General features: G+C 40.6%; 1 protein-coding gene and 1 long non-coding RNA gene across 2 annotated transcripts in view; one reads left to right on the top strand and one right to left on the bottom strand.

The window, feature by feature from the left end:
* The window catches only part of CLSTN2 (calsyntenin 2), a 634,893-nt gene that overhangs the window by 565,060 nt on the left and 51,221 nt on the right, over positions 1-18,612 (top strand). The window lies entirely within an intron of this gene.
* Positions 3,024-4,891, bottom strand: LOC108516288 (uncharacterized). Its single transcript, XR_001881767.1, has 3 exons — positions 4,764-4,891; positions 4,034-4,276; positions 3,024-3,343 (listed from the first exon to the last, which is right to left on the bottom strand). It is a non-coding gene; the product is annotated as an uncharacterized LOC108516288 (long non-coding RNA).

Here is an 18,612-nt window from a genome sequence, read left to right as displayed (position 1 = left end):
TTATACTTTAAGTTCTAGGGTACATGTGCATAACGTGCAGGTTTGTTACATATGTATACTTATGCCATGTTGGTGTGCTGCACCCATCAACTCGTCAGCACCCATCAATTCATCATTTATATCAGGTATAATTCCCAATGAGATCCCTCCCCCCTCCCCCTTCCCCATGATAGGCCCCGGTGTGTGATGTTCCCCTTCCCGAGTCCAAGTGATCTCATTGTTCAGTTCCCACCTATGAGTGAGAACATGCGGTATTTGGTTTTCTGTTCTTGTGATAGTTTGCTAAGAATGATGGTTTCCAGCTGCATCCATGTAACACCTTTTGGAAGATGAGCTTTTTGTTTGTCTAAAGTATTCGTGAATTACATATATCGATCAACACTCTTCAAAATACCTTGAGAATCAAAAGTCAGAGCACAGTGTGCCTGGCATCTGTGAAGAATTTCAGGGCAGGGGATGGGGCGCAGTGGAGTGGCGTGTGGAACTGGCCTTGGAAAGCTGACTGCTAGGGAGAAGTGGAAGGAGATGAGACAGCAGAGCAGAAGTGGCATATACAAGGTCTAGCATAAAAGGGGAACATTGAGGAAATCAGTTTGCATATAGAAGCAAGGATTGTGTGTTGAGCAAGATTAGTGTGTGGTTTCCTATTGCAACCGTACAAGGCACCACATGTGTAGTGACTTCAACGCAAGTTTATTATCTTACAATTTTGGAAGTCAGGTGTCTGAAATGGGTCTCTGGGGCTAAAATCAAGGTATTGGGAAGGCTGTGCTCCTTCTGGAGGCTCTAGAGGAGTTTCTGTTTCCTTGTACTTTCTAGTTTACAGAGGCTACCCACATGCCTTGGCTCATAGCCCCTTTCATCTTTAAGGTCAGCCACTGCGTTATTCAACCTCTGCTTCCATCATCACATCATATCTGACTCTCCTGCCTCCCTCTTTAATTGTGAGGACCTTTGTGTGGCACTGGACCCACCTAGATGGTCCAGGATACTCTCCCCATTTCAAGATTCTTAATTTAATCACTTCTGAAAAGTCCCTTTTGCTGCTTAAATACAGTCATGTGCCACATAACTACGTTTCATTCAATGTACACTGCATATACAATGTACACTGCATATTCTCAATCCCATGAGATTATAATACTGTAGCACCATTTTACATTTTTTATATTTACTTTTGTCTAAATAAACATACTTATCATGTTACAACTGCCTACAGTATTTGATACAGTAACATCCTGTATAGGTCCATAGCCTGGGAGCAATAGGCTGTATCCTAGAGCCTAGGTGTGTAGTGGGCTATGCCATCTGGGTTTGTGTGAGTGCACTCTATGATGGTCCACAATCATGACATAACTGAAGGACACATTTCTTAGAATGTGTCCTTGTTGCTAAGCGATGCATGACTGTAACATCTTCACAGGTTTCAGAGATTAGGACATGAACCTATATGGGAGCCATTATCCTGACAACACAATAGGAATGGCCTTCATGTGCCAGCTCTCCAGGATGTTGTTGGAAATTCAACTTTTTAAGAACATTTCTTAAAAGGAACAAAATTATTATCCAAGAGTTGAAGATAGAAGAAAAAAGAATTTTTCATGATTCAGCTATAGCCCCTAGTTTATAAGTAGAAGTTTACCCTCTCACGAGGACCTAGGACCCACAGTATGTGGCATAGTGGTGGGGTCTGCTTCCAAGGGGACCCCTCAGGAAGAGCTGCAGGAAAGACATTTACAGGTGATGAGGACCTTTGAGAGCCTGCCATCTTCAGCCTCCCCTTTCTCTTCTCAAAACTGCCTGCAGATAAATCCACAAAATCCCTTAGAACCTCAGACATAAGAATCAAATGCCCTCTGAAATAGTCTTCAGTCTGAGCATCTCATCCACTTCTGCCAGATCACTACAGAGGGAGCCTACAAGGCTTTGCAGGCAGTTCTGAGGTTCCAGCTCTTCTTAGGTTTCTCTGTGTGGAGCAGGGCGCCTGATACATGGCAGACTCCATGCATATTTAGTTAACAGATGAATGAATGAATGAGGTTTATGGACTCTTTCATGAGAGCCTTTATTGTCATTATTTAACAAGGGGTCCTCCTTGCAAAAATAGCACTTTCTGAACACATACAACATCTTACAAATTACTAATATTATATAGGATTCAAGGAATATTTTTCTCATGCCAAATAAAAGGTGGTGCTCCACTATTCTGACCACTGCTTTTTCTGTCATAGCGAGTAATGGCATCAAATGCAGTGAACACTCTGAGCATTTTTATGCCCCTAGCCCTGTATTTGAGAGCCATAGGGTGGAACAAGAGAAGACCGAAACAGAGTCCTGGACTCTGAGGCCTTCCCAGTCTTGTTCTAAGACTGTATAATCTGGTTCCTGAACAGTGCAGGTTGGATGGAAGTCATGAGGAAGAATGAGCCACACTGATCTCAGTAAACATGGAAGGTCATTTATATTCACATTTTCTTACATCCACAATCACACCAAAGCTTGGAACCAGCACATGCTTTGCCTGTTATTGGCACTCACAAAGTCTATCCTGAGTGACTCATCAGAACCTAGCATGAAAGTATGAGGACTATTCCACCTTCTGTCCAGAGCCAGAGAAAGGTGGCAGGAGGGATGCTTTTGTGTTTGTGGCATTTGTTTCGATTTTGTTTGGGAGGGGAAAGAGTATTACTGGATTTTAATCAATTAGTTTCCAGAGCTTTATATGAGACCAAAACTCAAGTGAAAATTCCGCTTGGCAAATATCCATAACAACCTGTGCTTAAAAGATCTTAGATATCCTAATGGATTTAAAACTGCAACTGTTCTTCAAGTATTTCTACAAATTCCCCCAAACTTAACAGACTAACCTGTAGTTCAAAGAAAGCATCCTTTTTTTTTTTGGCTGTGGAATTCCAAGCCTGTTGACAAGGCTTCTCTTGAGGCCCCTGTGAAATGCAAATTGGCCTTTCTGCAGAAATCATTCTGCAAGGGGAGCAGGTGATCCAGATGTGGCTGGAATGGGTTTGTCTTTTCTAGAGCAATGATGTGATGTTCACAGCATGACCCCACTGATGGCCTTTAATTTCATTCAGTGGCTCTGAATTCCACCAGAACAAGATTGGTTTGGGAAAGCCCCTGTGGTGAAAGTTCATCCATTATGAATGCACACTGTTCTTCTCTGCCACTCCCCCACAGAGCAATCAGATACACACACAGGCAGTCATGTGGTTGAAGGAGAGTCCCGTTACCATAGAGCTGCTGGTTTACACAGCCAGTAGCTGAGGCAGTCCCCTGTGAGCTCTGAGATGTGGGACATGCTTTCTCGCCAGCACGTGCTGTTTATCTGTAGGTGGAAACACCCAATTCCATTCAAGATCAGTTCACTTCTCCAAAGGAGCAGCATTTATTATTTGAATTATTTAGGGAAAGCTTATTTACCATCACTGAGATATAAGATATGTCAACTAAATTATAATTATGTTTCTCTTAAGATATCCACTGAGATTACTATTTTATTTTATTTTATTTATTTATTTATTTGAGACGGAGTGTCGCTTTGTTGCCTGGGCTGGAGTGCAGTGGCCGGATCTCAGCTCACTGCAAGCTCTGCCTCCCGGGTTTACGCCATTCTCCTGCCTCAGCCTCCCGTGTAGCTGGGACTACAGGCACCTGCCACCTCACCCGACTAGTTTTTTGTATTTTTTAGTAGAGACGGGGGTTTCACCATGTTAGCCAGGATGGTCTTGATCTCCTGACCTCGTGATCCACCCATCTTGGCCTCCCAAAGTGCTGGGATTACAGGCTTGAGCCACCACGCCCAGCCACTATTTTATTTTTTTAAACTTGCAAGGAGGATTCCACCTCTGTTCGCCTAGAGACAGGCTGTATTTATGGATGGCCAGCCTCAATATTCTGAGGCAGAATGAAAAATTAATTTTCTTCAAATACATTACTGAGTAGTTAACTGCATCTCAGCAACCTATTTGTTTAATACACTGGAGTCCTCTTCAAAGAGCCTACGATTTATTCTCACCTTCGCCAAGAACTTCTTTTGAACACACATTCCTGAGGACAGCAAAACAGGATTTCTGGGCTCCATCCCTGCCACTAACAAGCTGTTTTATCTTGAGCAAGTCACTGGCACTCTCTGAGCCACAGAAAAACTGGCCTAATAATCTGGGAGATCCTCCCACCTACTCTTCTGCAGCTGCCCACAAATACCGGCATCCATGGTAGGAAGAGAGTTATGTGTAATCAGTCTCTGCTATTTATCTGCCTAGGAAAGAATGAAAGGAGAAATTAAGCATGGAAAGAAACATTTTGCATGAAAGTATTCTCTCTCTCATTCCTCCCATTAATCTTTGCTTCCCCTGGCAAGTCCCTAAGAAGCGGGTAAAGCCATGTCAGGAGATGCCTCCCTCCTTCTGCTCTTTCTTCTCTTTGCCTGAGTGCTCTAGGACCATTTCTTTTTCTCCTTTACACAGCATGAATCTTCCCCTGCCTCTCTTTCTTCACACTCCCCTCCTTATGATGCTGCCCTGGACCCCCAGAGTCCTTCAAGCCCTCCCCTCACCTTCTCTTTGGGATGGTAATTTAGCACCGGGTACCCAGGATTTGATCCCCTTGTGGCTAAAAGGCTCTGTGCCCAGTAACAGAGTAAGAGCCTAGGAGGACGGGTGAGGCTCTGCAGAACATGACCACCATTCATCCATCCACTCCCCCTCCACGTTCTTATTTGTGACCGACATTTCTTGTGCACCTACCTCCTACCTGGAGGTGTGGAAGTGGATGTGGTTCTTATCCTTGTGGATCAAGGAGTCCAGAGCTGGGCTAACCAATGGAAGAGCCATTAGTCACGTGTGACTGTCAAGCACTTGAAATGTGGTAGTCCAAACTGAGGTGTGCTGCTAGGGTAAAATCCATGATGGAGTGCAAAGAATCCAAAGCAATGTAAAATATAATAATTTTTAATATTAATTACATGTTGAAGTGATAAATGGCTATATTGGACTAAAGTATTAAATTCACCTGTTTATTTTTTCTTTTCTAATATGGCTACTGGAAAATGTAAAATGACATGTGTGTCTTGAGTATGTGAGGGACCAGGATGGACAGGGAATGGTACAGGCTGGTGCAATCACACTAGTCCAGATGGGGTAATGAGGAACATTGGGGGTTGAGCCTTTTCCTGGACTGGGCAGAGGGAGGGAAGAGGGCTCATGCCAGGAACCATGTAAGTATTATAACTTAGGGCCGTGAGTTAAAGAAGGAATGCCAGGAGTAACACCTACTCCTTTTAGCACTTACAAGGTAAGCCAGTGTTCTAAGTGTTTTACATGTATTAACTCAATCATCACAACCCCTCAAGGTAGTTACTATTGTTATCATTTCTGTTTTTGAAAGAACTGAGGCACAGGCAGGAAATGTAACTCTCCTGAGATCACGCAGTCAGGACATGATCAAATCAGAATTTGAATCTGAGGGATTGGGCTCCACAGGCTCAGCATGGAACTGTGCTATGTATAGCCTCCCTCCAAGGTTGGAATGGGCATCCCCACAGTTTGGGCTGAGGTAGACTCACTAGTGTGCTAATAGGAGCAGGGGTAGGAGAAGGCACCTGCCCTCTACCCCTGTAGCACAAACCCGCCCTTTGCTTCTGTGCCACAGGGCGCTGCCTCTGCTTGTTCTGTCTGCCTTGAATGCTCTGACATTTGTCCTCATACTTTCCTTCACCATCACTTTCTGATCTCCAAAACTAGGTAAAATCTCTCTATTATGGACTCGTACGACACCTTGTACCTCTACTTATAGGATGTCTTATAGACATAAAGTTACATTTATTTACGTGAGTGTTTTTCTGTCACCTAAGGGAAAAAGCTATGTCTATTTTTGCTCACTTTCTATATTCAGCACCTAACATAATGTGTGACCTGGTACCAATAAATACCTATTGAATAAATAATCAATTCTTCCTGCAAGATAGGTTTTCTACCTATTTTATGAAGAAACTGCACTCAACAAGTTTAAGAAACTTGCCCCAAGTTCCAATCCCAAGTAAGTGGATAGAGCTGAAATTTCCCCTGAGCCAACTCACTTCAAAGCCACTACCTTTCAGTGGAAATCCAAAGAGGTGCTGCTATCCCCAGAATGTGCATGGAAGCAGAGACTAGTGAGGAGACCTGTGCAACATGCATTGGCCCCTCCCTAGCTAGAGTCTTATATCACTCATATCTGATGACTTGTACCCTCCTTCCTTCTCCCCATGGGGCCCTCATCTTCTGTCCAAAACCCTCTGTGTCTGCCAGGGACTTCTCAACTCTTTTTCTTGGACAGATGGCACTGCTGAGTTTGCTCGAATTCTAAGGATTTGGCACAGACATGGCCTTATCCCCAGAAACACACTCCTGGTTTCCAAGCTGGACCCTCGTGTTTTCCTTTTCTACAAGAATCATTTCCAGAGTTGCTAGCTCTTAATGCAATCATTTGTTCATTCATGCAGTCAGTCAGTTGATCTGCCAATACTAATTGTTGAATGGCTATCATATCCCTTATCCTTACCTTGAGAAGCTCAGAGGCTTTTGCAGGAGGGGTTAGAACCCATAGGATGAGACCTCAACCACCTCAACCCCATCCTAAAATGACTCGCTTTGAAGACAATTCCTATTTGGAGGCAACCGATCTGGTTAGTCTTTGTGCAGTTTATTGTGTTCAGAGAGGGAACACATGAGGAGAAATATTCCCTTTCCTAATTGCCAAATTTAAGATGTGCTTTCTGGCCTGCTCAAATATTAAACTCACTCTGTACATGGGCACTTACAACCCACAACAGACAGGCTGTGGCTGGGCCTCTGCAGCTCTGAATCTGTGCCCAGGGCCCTGACACATGTCAGCTGGTTCAGGAAATTCATGAGGAAAATATCCTCAGATGAATTCTGTGACATGTCCTGCAAGCAAAAACCTGGGAGGAGGAAGAAAGCTTGGCGGGCTTAAGAGAGGGTTTTGCTTTTTTGCCTTTTTTTTTTTTTTTTTTTTTTTTTTGATGGGGGGGCTCACAGGTAAGAGGAGTCTTCGTGCTCAAAATGAGAAGCAGGAACAAATATGTCAGCAGAGGGAGGGAAGCTTTGAAATGGGGGTAGGAAGAATGGTGAGAGAGACTGGCATTTGCTAGAAAGTGGGAAGGGGCTGGCTAGAGTCTGTTTTGTTCACTGTCACATCCCCAATGCCTGGGAAGTACCTGGAACATAGTGGGTACTCAATAAATATGTGTGAATGAATTGAGTGAATTTCACAGCATGTGTCATCTAGGATTTTTTGTTCCCTGAGATAGTCATAGGTACCTAGCCGGAGGACAAATATGGTCCAAAAATTTGATAAACAGTCTAGTCTGTTCTCCACCTTAGCATATTATAGTCTCTGAGAGGTTCTCAAAGTTAACCACACCAAAACTACCTGGAGGGCTTATTGAAATACAAATGGCCAAGCCCTACTCCTGGAGTTTCTGATTCCATTGGTCTCAGATGAGGCTGGAGAGTTTGAATTTATAGCTAGTTCCCAGGTGATACTGATGCCCTGGTTCAGAGACCACATTTTGAGAACCACTGTTTTGAGGAATCCCGCTGAAAGAAGCCTGATGGACTGTTAAATGAAGCTTTTCCAAAGCATTTTTTACTCTGGACCCCTTTGTTCATGGTTTATCTTGCAGGACAATCAGCATCTCAGTCGGGAAGGGAAGCCTGAAAGGGTCTGAGGTGAACATTTCCCCAAGTAATAGTGAATGGGGGGCCTCATCTCCTCCTGGCATGTCCCATTCCTCCAGGCTCCTGCAGGAGCCAGCACAGGAAATGCACAACCCCCACTCGTTGAGAGTGGATTTTCTGCCCTAACCTCTGGCTCTCACATCAACACTGCCCTACCTCTGTGGGGGTTTGTGGAATTTGCAAATCAGCCCCAGGCTGGGTAAGGGGAGAAGCTTTGAATTAGATAAGAGACTAATTGAAGTAGACTTTTTAATATAGATCCTCCTCAACTTATAATGGAGTTGTTTTCCAATAAACCCATCATAAGTTGAAAATATCATAAATTGATAATGTATTTAATACACTTAAGCTACTGAACATCAAAGCTTAGCCTAGTCTACCTTACACGTGCTCAGAACACTTACGTTAGCCTCCAATTGGGCAAACCATCTAACACAAAGCTTCCGTTTTATAATAAAGTGTTAAGTATCTCATGTAATTTATTGAATACTATATTGAAAGTCAAAAACAGAATGGTTATGTTAGTACTGAAAGTACAGTTTCTACTGAATATGTATTGTTTTTGCTCCATTGTAAAGTTGAACAATTATAAGTCAGGGATCATCCATACATGAAAACAGTGACTTGAGACACTAACAGATCTGCCAAGGTGTCATCTAGGAGTGGAAAGGGAGATCTGATTGACACTGCTTAAGGGCAGTGGTGAGAAAAAAAGAGAAAAAAAACCCCTGCTGATTATGTACGCAAAACTCACAGCATGGTGCTAGAATGCTAGGTACATCATCAGCGCATAGTAAAGGTGTGCCTACTTTCCCCGGAGATGAGGTTAAATCCTGGTGCAAAACACCGGGGCCTATCATGGGGAGGGGGGAGGGGGGAGGGATTGCATTGGGAGTTATACCTGATATAAATGATGAATTGATGGGTGCTGACGAGTTGATGGGTGCAGCACACCAACATGGCACAAGTATACATATGTAACAAACCTGCACGTTATGCACATGTACCCTAGAACTTAAAGTATAATAATAAAAAAAAAAGCAAGTCTTGATTTACATGATCTAAACACAAATTACAACGATGGTCTTTCAGGATTGTTTTGGGGATTTGCCCAAATGTTGCTCAACCAAATTTCAAATGAGGGTGGTCTCTTTGACACAGGCTAACTTTCACGTTTCCTGCTCCCTAGCACTCCAGCACCCTGAGTCAGCTGTCACTTTTTGACAGGAGGCCTAGCAGGTGCTTTCTGAGCTGTCATGATTACCTTCCTGTGAAAACACACTGCACTTCTTGCTGCCAGTTTGGAAGTGCAGGCAACCTCCTGGGAAGATCTTGAATAGATTTGCAAATGAGAGTAACATCTTTGCCCTGGCATAAAGTTGATCTGGGTGCTAACCAAAATCTTTTTTTTTTTCTTCAACTTAAAATAAAAGTTCAGGGGTACATGTGCGTGATGTGCACGTTTGTTACCTATGTAAAAATGTGCCATGGTGGTTTGCTGCACAGATCATCCCATCACCTAGATATTAAGCTCAGTGTCTGTTAGCTATTCTTTCTGATGCTCTCCCTCCCCTGATCCCACCCCCTTCAACAGGCCCCAGTGTGTGCTGTTCCCCCCACCATGTGTGTCTATGTGTTCTCATCATTCAGCTCCCACTTGCAAGTGAGAAGATATGGTGTTTCATTTTTTGTTCCTGTGTTAGTTTCCTAAGGATAATGGCTTCCAACTTCATCCATGTCACTGCAAAGGACATGATCTCATTCCTTTTGTGGCTACATAGCATTCCATGGTATATATGTACATTTTCTTTATCCAGTCTATCATTGATGGAAATTTAGATTGATTCCATGTCTTTGCTATTGTGAATAGTGCTGCAGTGAACATACATGTGTATGTATCTTTATAATAAAATGATTCATATTCATTTGGGTATATATGCAGTAATGAAATTGCTGGGTCAAATGGTATTTCTGCCTCTAGATCTTTGAAGGAATCACCACGCTGTCTTCCACAATGGTTGAACTGATTTACACTTCCACCAATAGTGTAAAAGCATTCTTTTACTCTGCAACTGTGCCAGTATCTGTCATTTCTGGAGTTTTTTTTTTGTTTTTTTTTTTTTTTTTTTGAGACGGAGTCTCACTCTGTCGCCCAGCATGGAGTGCGGTGGTACGATCTGGGCTCACTGCAAGCTCTGCCTCCTGGGTTCATGCCATTCTCCTGCCTCAGCCTCCCAAGTAGCTGGGACTACAGGTGCCTGCCACCACGCCTGGCTCTTTTTTTTTTTTTTTTTTTTTTTTTTTTTTTTTTTTTTTTTTTTTTGTATTTTTAGTAGAGACAGGGCTTCACCATGTTAGCCAGGATGGTCTCTAGCTCCTGACCTTGTGACCCGCCCACCTCTGGACTTTTTAATATTAGCCATTCTGACTGGTGTGAGATGGTATCTCTTTGTGGTTTTGATTTGCATTTCTCTAATGATCAGTGATGCTGAGGTTTTTTTTCATGTTTCTTGGCCACAAGTATGCCTTCTTTTGAGAAGTGCCTGTTTATGTCCTTTGCCCACTTTTTAATGTGATTTTTTTTTCTTGTACGTTTGCTTAAGTTCCTTGTAGGCTCTGGATATTACACCTTTGTCAGATGGTTAGATTACAAAAATATTCTCCCATTCTGTAGGTTTTCTGTTTACTATGATGATAGTTTCTTTTGCTCTGCAACTCTTTAATTAGATCTCATTTGCCAATTTTTGCTTTCATTGCAATTGCTTTTGGTGTTTTTGTCATGAAGTCTTTGCTCATGCCTATGTCCTGAATGGTATTGCCTGGGTTTTCCTCCAGGGTTTTTATAGTTTTGAGTTTTATATTTAAGTCTTGAATTCATATTGAGTTATTTTTGCATATGGTATAAGGAAGGAGTCCAGTTTCAGTTTTCTGCATATGGCTAGCCAGTTCTCCCAGCATGATTTATTAAATAGGGAATGCTTTCCCCATTGCTTGTTTTTGTCAGGTTTGTCAAAGATCAGATGGTTGTAGGTGTGTGGTCTTATTTCTGAGTTTTCTATTCTGTTCCATTGGTCTATGTGTGTTTTGGTTACCAGCACCATTCTGTTTTGATTACTATAGTCTTGTAGTGTAGTTTGAAGTCAGATAGTGTGATGCCTCCAGCTTTATTCTTTTTCTTAGGATTCCCTTGGCTATTTGGGCTCTTTTTGCTTCCATATAAATTTTAAAATCGTTTTTCTAATTCCGTGAAGAATGTCAATGGTAGTTTCATGGGAATATCATTGAATCTACAAATTACTTTCAGCAGTATGCCCATTTGTAAGATATTGATTCTTCCTATTCATGATCATGGAATGTCTTTCCATTTGTTTGTGTCATCTCTAAATTCCTTGAGTAGTGGTTTGTAATTCTCTTTGAAGAGGTCCCTCACTTCCCTTGTTAGCTGTATTCCCAGGCATTTTATTATTTTTTGTGGCAGTTGTAAATGGGAATTCATTCAAGATTTGGTTCTCTGTTTGCCTGTTGTTAGTATATAGGAATGCTTGTGATTTTTGCACATTGATTTTGTATCCCGAGACTTTGCTGAAGTTGCTTATCAGCTTAAGATGCATTTGAGCTAAGATGGTGGGATTTTCTCGATATAGGATCATGTCATCTGCAAGCAAAGATAACTTGACTTCCTCTCTTTCTATCTAAATACCTTTCTTTCTTTCTCTTGCTTGATTTCCTGGGCCAAACTTCCAATACGATGTTGAATAGGAGTGGTGAGAGAGGGCATCCTTATCTTGTGCCAGTTTTCAAGGTGAATGTGTCCAGCTTTTACCCATTCAGTATGATATTGGCTGTGTGTTTGTCATAGATGGCTCTTATTATTTTTAGGTATGTTCCTTCAATATCTAGTTTATTGAGAGATTTTTTTGTTTTGTTTTGTTTTTTTGAGATGGAGTCTCACTTTGTCGCCCAGGCTGGAGTGCAGTGGCGCGATCTCAGCTCACTGCAAGCTCCGCCTCCCAGGTTCACACCATTCTCCTGCCTCAGCCTCCCGAGTAGCTGGGACTATAGGTGCCCACACCACGCCTGGCTAATTTTTTGTATTTTTTAGTAGAGACAGGGTTTCACCGTGTTAACCAGGATGATCTCGATCTCTATTGAGAGTTTTTAACATGAAGTGATGTTAAATTTTATCAAAGGCCTTTTCTGCCTCTATTGAGATAATCGTGTAGTTTTTGTCTTTGGTTCTGTTTATGTGATGAATCATATTTTTAAATTTGCATATGTTGAACCAAACTTGCATCCAGGAGATGAAGCCAAGTTTATCATGGTGGATAAGCTTTTAGATGTGCTGTTGTATTCAGTCTGCCACTATTTTGTTGAGAATTTTTGCATCAACGTTCATCAAGGATATTGACCTGAAGCTTTTTTGTTGTTGTTGTTATCTCTGCCAGATTTTGGTATCAGGATGATGCCAGCCTCATAAAATGAGTTAGGTAGGAATCCCTTTCAATTGTTTGGAATATTTTCAGTAGGAATGGTACCAGCTCTTCTTTGTACCTCTGGTAGAATTCAAATGTAAATCTGTCTGGGCCTGGGCTTTTTTTGGTTGGTAGGCTATTTATTACCGCCTCAATTTCAGAACTTGTTATTGGTCTATTTAGGGATCAATTTCTTCCTGGTTCAGTGTTGGGATCTAGTTTATGTGCATGCTGGAATTTATAGTATTCTCTGATGGTTGTTTGCATTTCTGTGGGGTCAGTGATGACATTCCACTTATCATTTCTGATTGTGTCTATTTGATTCTTCTCTTTTTCCTTATTAGTCAAGCTAGCAGTCTATTTTATTAATTTTTTCAAAAGGCACTTGCTGGATTCATTTATTTTTTTGAAGGGTGTTTCATGTCACTATCTCCTTCAGTTTCACTCTGATCTTGGTTCGTTCTTTCTTTGAATTTTTTGTATTTTTGTATATTTTTTTCATTAGGATTTTGGAGAACAGGTGGTGGTTACATGAGTAAGTTCTTTAGTGGTGATTTTTGTTATTTTGCTGCACACATCATCCAAGCAGTATACATTGTACCCAATATGTACTCTATTCCTCACACCCCTCCCACTCCAAAGTCCATTGTGTCATTCTTAAGCCTGTGCATCCTCATAGCTTAGCTCCCACTCATGAGTGAGAACATATGATGTTTGATTTTCCATTCCTGGGTTACTTCACTTAGAATAATGGTCTCCAATTCCATCCAGGTTGCTGTGAATGCCATTATTTTGTTCCTTTTAATGGCTGAGGAGTATTCATACATATACTACATATACATATACATATACATATGCATATACATATACTATTTCTTTATCCATTCATTGATTGATGGGCATTTGGGCTGGTTCCATATTTTTGCCACTGCAAATTGTGCTGCCATAAACATGTGTGTCAAGTATCTTTTTCATATAATGACTTCTTTTCCTCTGGGTAGATTCCCAGTAGTGGGATTGCTAGAACAAATGGTAGTTCTACTTTTAGTTCTTTGAGGGATCTCTACACTGTTTTCCATAGTGGTTGTACTAGTTTATATTCCCACCAGCAGTATAAAAGTGTTCTCTTTTCACCACATCCATGCCACCATGCCAACATCTAATTTTTAAAATATTTTTATTATGGTCATTCTTGCAGGAGTAAGGTGGAATTGTATGGTGGTTTAGATATTAGGGTGATACTAGCTTCATAGAATGATTTAGGGAGGACTCCCTCTTTCTCTNTTTTTGTATTTTTAGTAGAGACAGGGCTTCACCATGTTAGCCAGGATGGTCTCTAGCTCCTGACCTTGTGACCCGCCCACCTCTGGACTTTTAATATTAGCCATTCTGACTGGTGTGAGATGGTATCTCTTTGTGGTTTTGATTTGCATTTCTCTAATGATCAGTGATGCTGAGGTTTTTTTTCATGTTTCTTGGCCACAAGTATGCCTTCTTTTGAGAAGTGCCTGTTTATGTCCTTTGCCCACTTTTAATGTGATTTTTTTTTCTTGTACGTTTGCTTAAGTTCCTTGTAGGCTCTGGATATTACACCTTTGTCAGATGGTTAGATTACAAAATATTCTCCCATTCTGTAGGTTTTCTGTTTACTATGATGATAGTTTCTTTTGCTCTGCAACTCTTTAATTAGATCTCATTTGCCAATTTTGCTTTCATTGCAATTGCTTTTGGTGTTTTGTCATGAAGTCTTTGCTCATGCCTATGTCCTGAATGGTATTGCCTGGGTTTTCCTCCAGGGTTTTATAGTTTTGAGTTTTATATTTAAGTCTTGAATTCATATTGAGTTATTTTGCATATGGTATAAGGAAGGAGTCCAGTTTCAGTTTTCTGCATATGGCTAGCCAGTTCTCCCAGCATGATTTATTAAATAGGGAATGCTTTCCCCATTGCTTGTTTTGTCAGGTTTGTCAAAGATCAGATGGTTGTAGGTGTGTGGTCTTATTTCTGAGTTTTCTATTCTGTTCCATTGGTCTATGTGTGTTTTGGTTACCAGCACCATTCTGTTTTGATTACTATAGTCTTGTAGTGTAGTTTGAAGTCAGATAGTGTGATGCCTCCAGCTTTATTCTTTTCTTAGGATTCCCTTGGCTATTTGGGCTCTTTTGCTTCCATATAAATTTTAAAATCGTTTTCTAATTCCGTGAAGAATGTCAATGGTAGTTTCATGGGAATATCATTGAATCTACAAATTACTTTCAGCAGTATGCCCATTTGTAAGATATTGATTCTTCCTATTCATGATCATGGAATGTCTTTCCATTTGTTTGTGTCATCTCTAAATTCCTTGAGTAGTGGTTTGTAATTCTCTTTGAAGAGGTCCCTCACTTCCCTTGTTAGCTGTATTCCCAGGCATTTTATTATTTTTTGTGGCAGTTGTAAATGGGAATTCATTCAAGATTTGGTTCTCTGTTTGCCTGTTGTTAGTATATAGGAATGCTTGTGATTTTGCACATTGATTTTGTATCCCGAGACTTTGCTGAAGTTGCTTATCAGCTTAAGATGCATTTGAGCTAAGATGGTGGGATTTTCTCGATATAGGATCATGTCATCTGCAAGCAAAGATAACTTGACTTCCTCTCTTTCTATCTAAATACCTTTCTTTCTTTCTCTTGCTTGATTTCCTGGGCCAAACTTCCAATACGATGTTGAATAGGAGTGGTGAGAGAGGGCATCCTTATCTTGTGCCAGTTTTCAAGGTGAATGTGTCCAGCTTTTACCCATTCAGTATGATATTGGCTGTGTGTTTGTCATAGATGGCTCTTATTATTTTAGGTATGTTCCTTCAATATCTAGTTTATTGAGAGATTTTTTTGTTTTGTTTTGTTTTTTTGAGATGGAGTCTCACTTTGTCGCCCAGGCTGGAGTGCAGTGGCGCGATCTCGGCTCACTGCAAGCTCCGCCTCCCAGGTTCACACCATTCTCCTGCCTCAGCCTCCCGAGTAGCTGGGACTATAGGTGCCCACACCACGCCTGGCTAATTTTTTGTATTTTTTAGTAGAGACAGGGTTTCACCGTGTTAACCAGGATGATCTCGATCTCTATTGAGAGTTTTAACATGAAGTGATGTTAAATTTTATCAAAGGCCTTTTCTGCCTCTATTGAGATAATCGTGTAGTTTTGTCTTTGGTTCTGTTTATGTGATGAATCATATTTTAAATTTGCATATGTTGAACCAAACTTGCATCCAGGAGATGAAGCCAAGTTTATCATGGTGGATAAGCTTTTAGATGTGCTGTTGTATTCAGTCTGCCACTATTTTGTTGAGAATTTTGCATCAACGTTCATCAAGGATATTGACCTGAAGCTTTTTTGTTGTTGTTGTTATCTCTGCCAGATTTTGGTATCAGGATGATGCCAGCCTCATAAAATGAGTTAGGTAGGAATCCCTTTCAATTGTTTGGAATATTTTCAGTAGGAATGGTACCAGCTCTTCTTTGTACCTCTGGTAGAATTCAAATGTAAATCTGTCTGGGCCTGGGCTTTTTTTGGTTGGTAGGCTATTTATTACCGCCTCAATTTCAGAACTTGTTATTGGTCTATTTAGGGATCAATTTCTTCCTGGTTCAGTGTTGGGATCTAGTTTATGTGCATGCTGGAATTTATAGTATTCTCTGATGGTTGTTTGCATTTCTGTGGGGTCAGTGATGACATTCCACTTATCATTTCTGATTGTGTCTATTTGATTCTTCTCTTTTCCTTATTAGTCAAGCTAGCAGTCTATTTTATTAATTTTTTCAAAAGGCACTTGCTGGATTCATTTATTTTTTTGAAGGGTGTTTCATGTCACTATCTCCTTCAGTTTCACTCTGATCTTGGTTCGTTCTTTCTTTGAATTTTTTGTATTTTGTATATTTTTTTCATTAGGATTTTGGAGAACAGGTGGTGGTTACATGAGTAAGTTCTTTAGTGGTGATTTTGTTATTTTGCTGCACACATCATCCAAGCAGTATACATTGTACCCAATATGTACTCTATTCCTCACACCCCTCCCACTCCAAAGTCCATTGTGTCATTCTTAAGCCTGTGCATCCTCATAGCTTAGCTCCCACTCATGAGTGAGAACATATGATGTTTGATTTTCCATTCCTGGGTTACTTCACTTAGAATAATGGTCTCCAATTCCATCCAGGTTGCTGTGAATGCCATTATTTTGTTCCTTTTAATGGCTGAGGAGTATTCATACATATACTACATATACATATACATATACATATGCATATACATATACTATTTCTTTATCCATTCATTGATTGATGGGCATTTGGGCTGGTTCCATATTTTGCCACTGCAAATTGTGCTGCCATAAACATGTGTGTCAAGTATCTTTTCATATAATGACTTCTTTTCCTCTGGGTAGATTCCCAGTAGTGGGATTGCTAGAACAAATGGTAGTTCTACTTTTAGTTCTTTGAGGGATCTCTACACTGTTTTCCATAGTGGTTGTACTAGTTTATATTCCCACCAGCAGTATAAAAGTGTTCTCTTTTCACCACATCCATGCCACCATGCCAACATCTAATTTTAAAATATTTTATTATGGTCATTCTTGCAGGAGTAAGGTGGAATTGTATGGTGGTTTAGATATTAGGGTGATACTAGCTTCATAGAATGATTTAGGGAGGACTCCCTCTTTCTCTATCTTTTGGAATAGTTTCAGGATGATTTGTATTCTTTGAAAGTATGGGCCAGGTGCAGTGGCTCACACCTGTAATCCCAGCACTTTGCGAGGCCGAGGTGGGCAGATCACGAGGTCAGGAGGTCGAGACCATCCTGGCTAACACAGTGAAACCCTGTCTCTACTAAAAAAAATACAAAAAATTAGCTGGGTGTGGTGGCGGGCGCCAGTAGTCCCAGCTACTTGGGAGGCTGAGGCAGGAGAATGGCGTGAACCTGGGAGGCAGAGCTTGCCGTGAGCCGAGATCCCGCCACTGCCCTCCAGCCTGGGCAACAGAAGAGACTCCATCTCAGAAAAAAAAAGAAAAGAAAAGAAAATCTGACAAAATTCAGCTATGAATCTATTTGGTCCTGGACTTTTTTTGTTGGCAGTTATTTTTATGACCATTTAAGTCTTGCTGCTTGTTATTGGTCTGTTCAGAGTTTCTATTTCTTCCTGGCTTAATCTAGGAGTGTTGTATGCTTCCAGCAATTCATTCATCTCCTCTAGGTTTCCTAGTTTATGCACATAAAGGTGTTCATAGTAGCCTTGAATGATCTTTTGTATTTCTGTGGTATTGGTTATAATATACCCTGTTTCATTCCTAATGAAGTTTCTCTCTTCTTTTCTTGGTCAATTTTGCTAATTGTCTATGAGTTTTATTTTTTCCCCCAAAGAACCAGCTTTTGGTTTCATTAGTCTTTTTATTTTTTTGTTTGTTTGTTTAGTTTGTTTCAGTTTCATTTAGTCAACTCTGATCTTTGTTATTTCTTTTCTTCTGCTGGGTCTCGGTTTGGTTTGTTCTTGCTTCCCTAGTTCCTTGAGGTGTGACCTTAGATTGTCCAGTTGTGCTCTTTCAGACTTATTGATGTAGGTATTTAATGCGATGAAGTTTCCTTTAGCACTGCCTTTGCTGTATCCAAGAGGTTTCGATAGGTTGTATCACTATTATTCAATTCAAAAAAAAATTTTAATTTTCGTCTTGATTTCATTGTTTACCCAACAACCATTCAGGAGCAGGTTATTTAATTTATATGTATTAGAATGGTTTTGAGGGTTCCTTTTGGAGTTGATTTCCAATTTCACTGTGGTCTGAGAGAGTATTTGATATCATTTCAATTTTTTAAATATATATTGAGACTTGTTTTGTGGCCTATCATATAGTCTATCTTTGAAAATGTTCCATGTGCTGATGAGTAGAATGTTCTGTAAATATCTGTTAAGTCCATTCGTTCTAAGGTATAGTTTAAGTACATTGTTTCTTTGTTGACTTTCTGCCTTGAGGACATGTCTGCTGCTGTCAGAGTATTAAAGCCCCCACTATTATGTATTATTGTCTATTTCATTTCTTAGGTCTGGTAGTAATTGTATAAATTTCAAAGCTACAGTGTTAGGTGCATATATATTTATGATAGTGATATTTTCTTGTTGGACAAGTACTTTTATCATTATATAATGTTCCTGTTTATCTTTTTTAACTCTGTTGCTGTAAAGTTTGTTTTGTCTGATATAAGAATAGCTACTTCTGGCCGGGTGCGGTGGCTCAAGCCTGTAATCCCAGCACTTTGGGAGGCCTAGACGGGCGGATCACGAGGTCAGGAGATCGAGACAATCCTGGCTAACAGGGTGAACCCCCGCCTCTACTAAAAAATACAAAAAACTAGCCGGG

This window comes from Rhinopithecus bieti, unplaced genomic scaffold (genome assembly GCF_001698545.2).
Source record: "Rhinopithecus bieti isolate Rb0 unplaced genomic scaffold, ASM169854v2 scaffold_35885, whole genome shotgun sequence".
NCBI lineage: Eukaryota > Metazoa > Chordata > Mammalia > Primates > Cercopithecidae > Rhinopithecus > Rhinopithecus bieti.
Note: the sequence above shows the minus strand (reverse complement) of the source record. Positions and strands in the feature narration are given on the sequence as shown.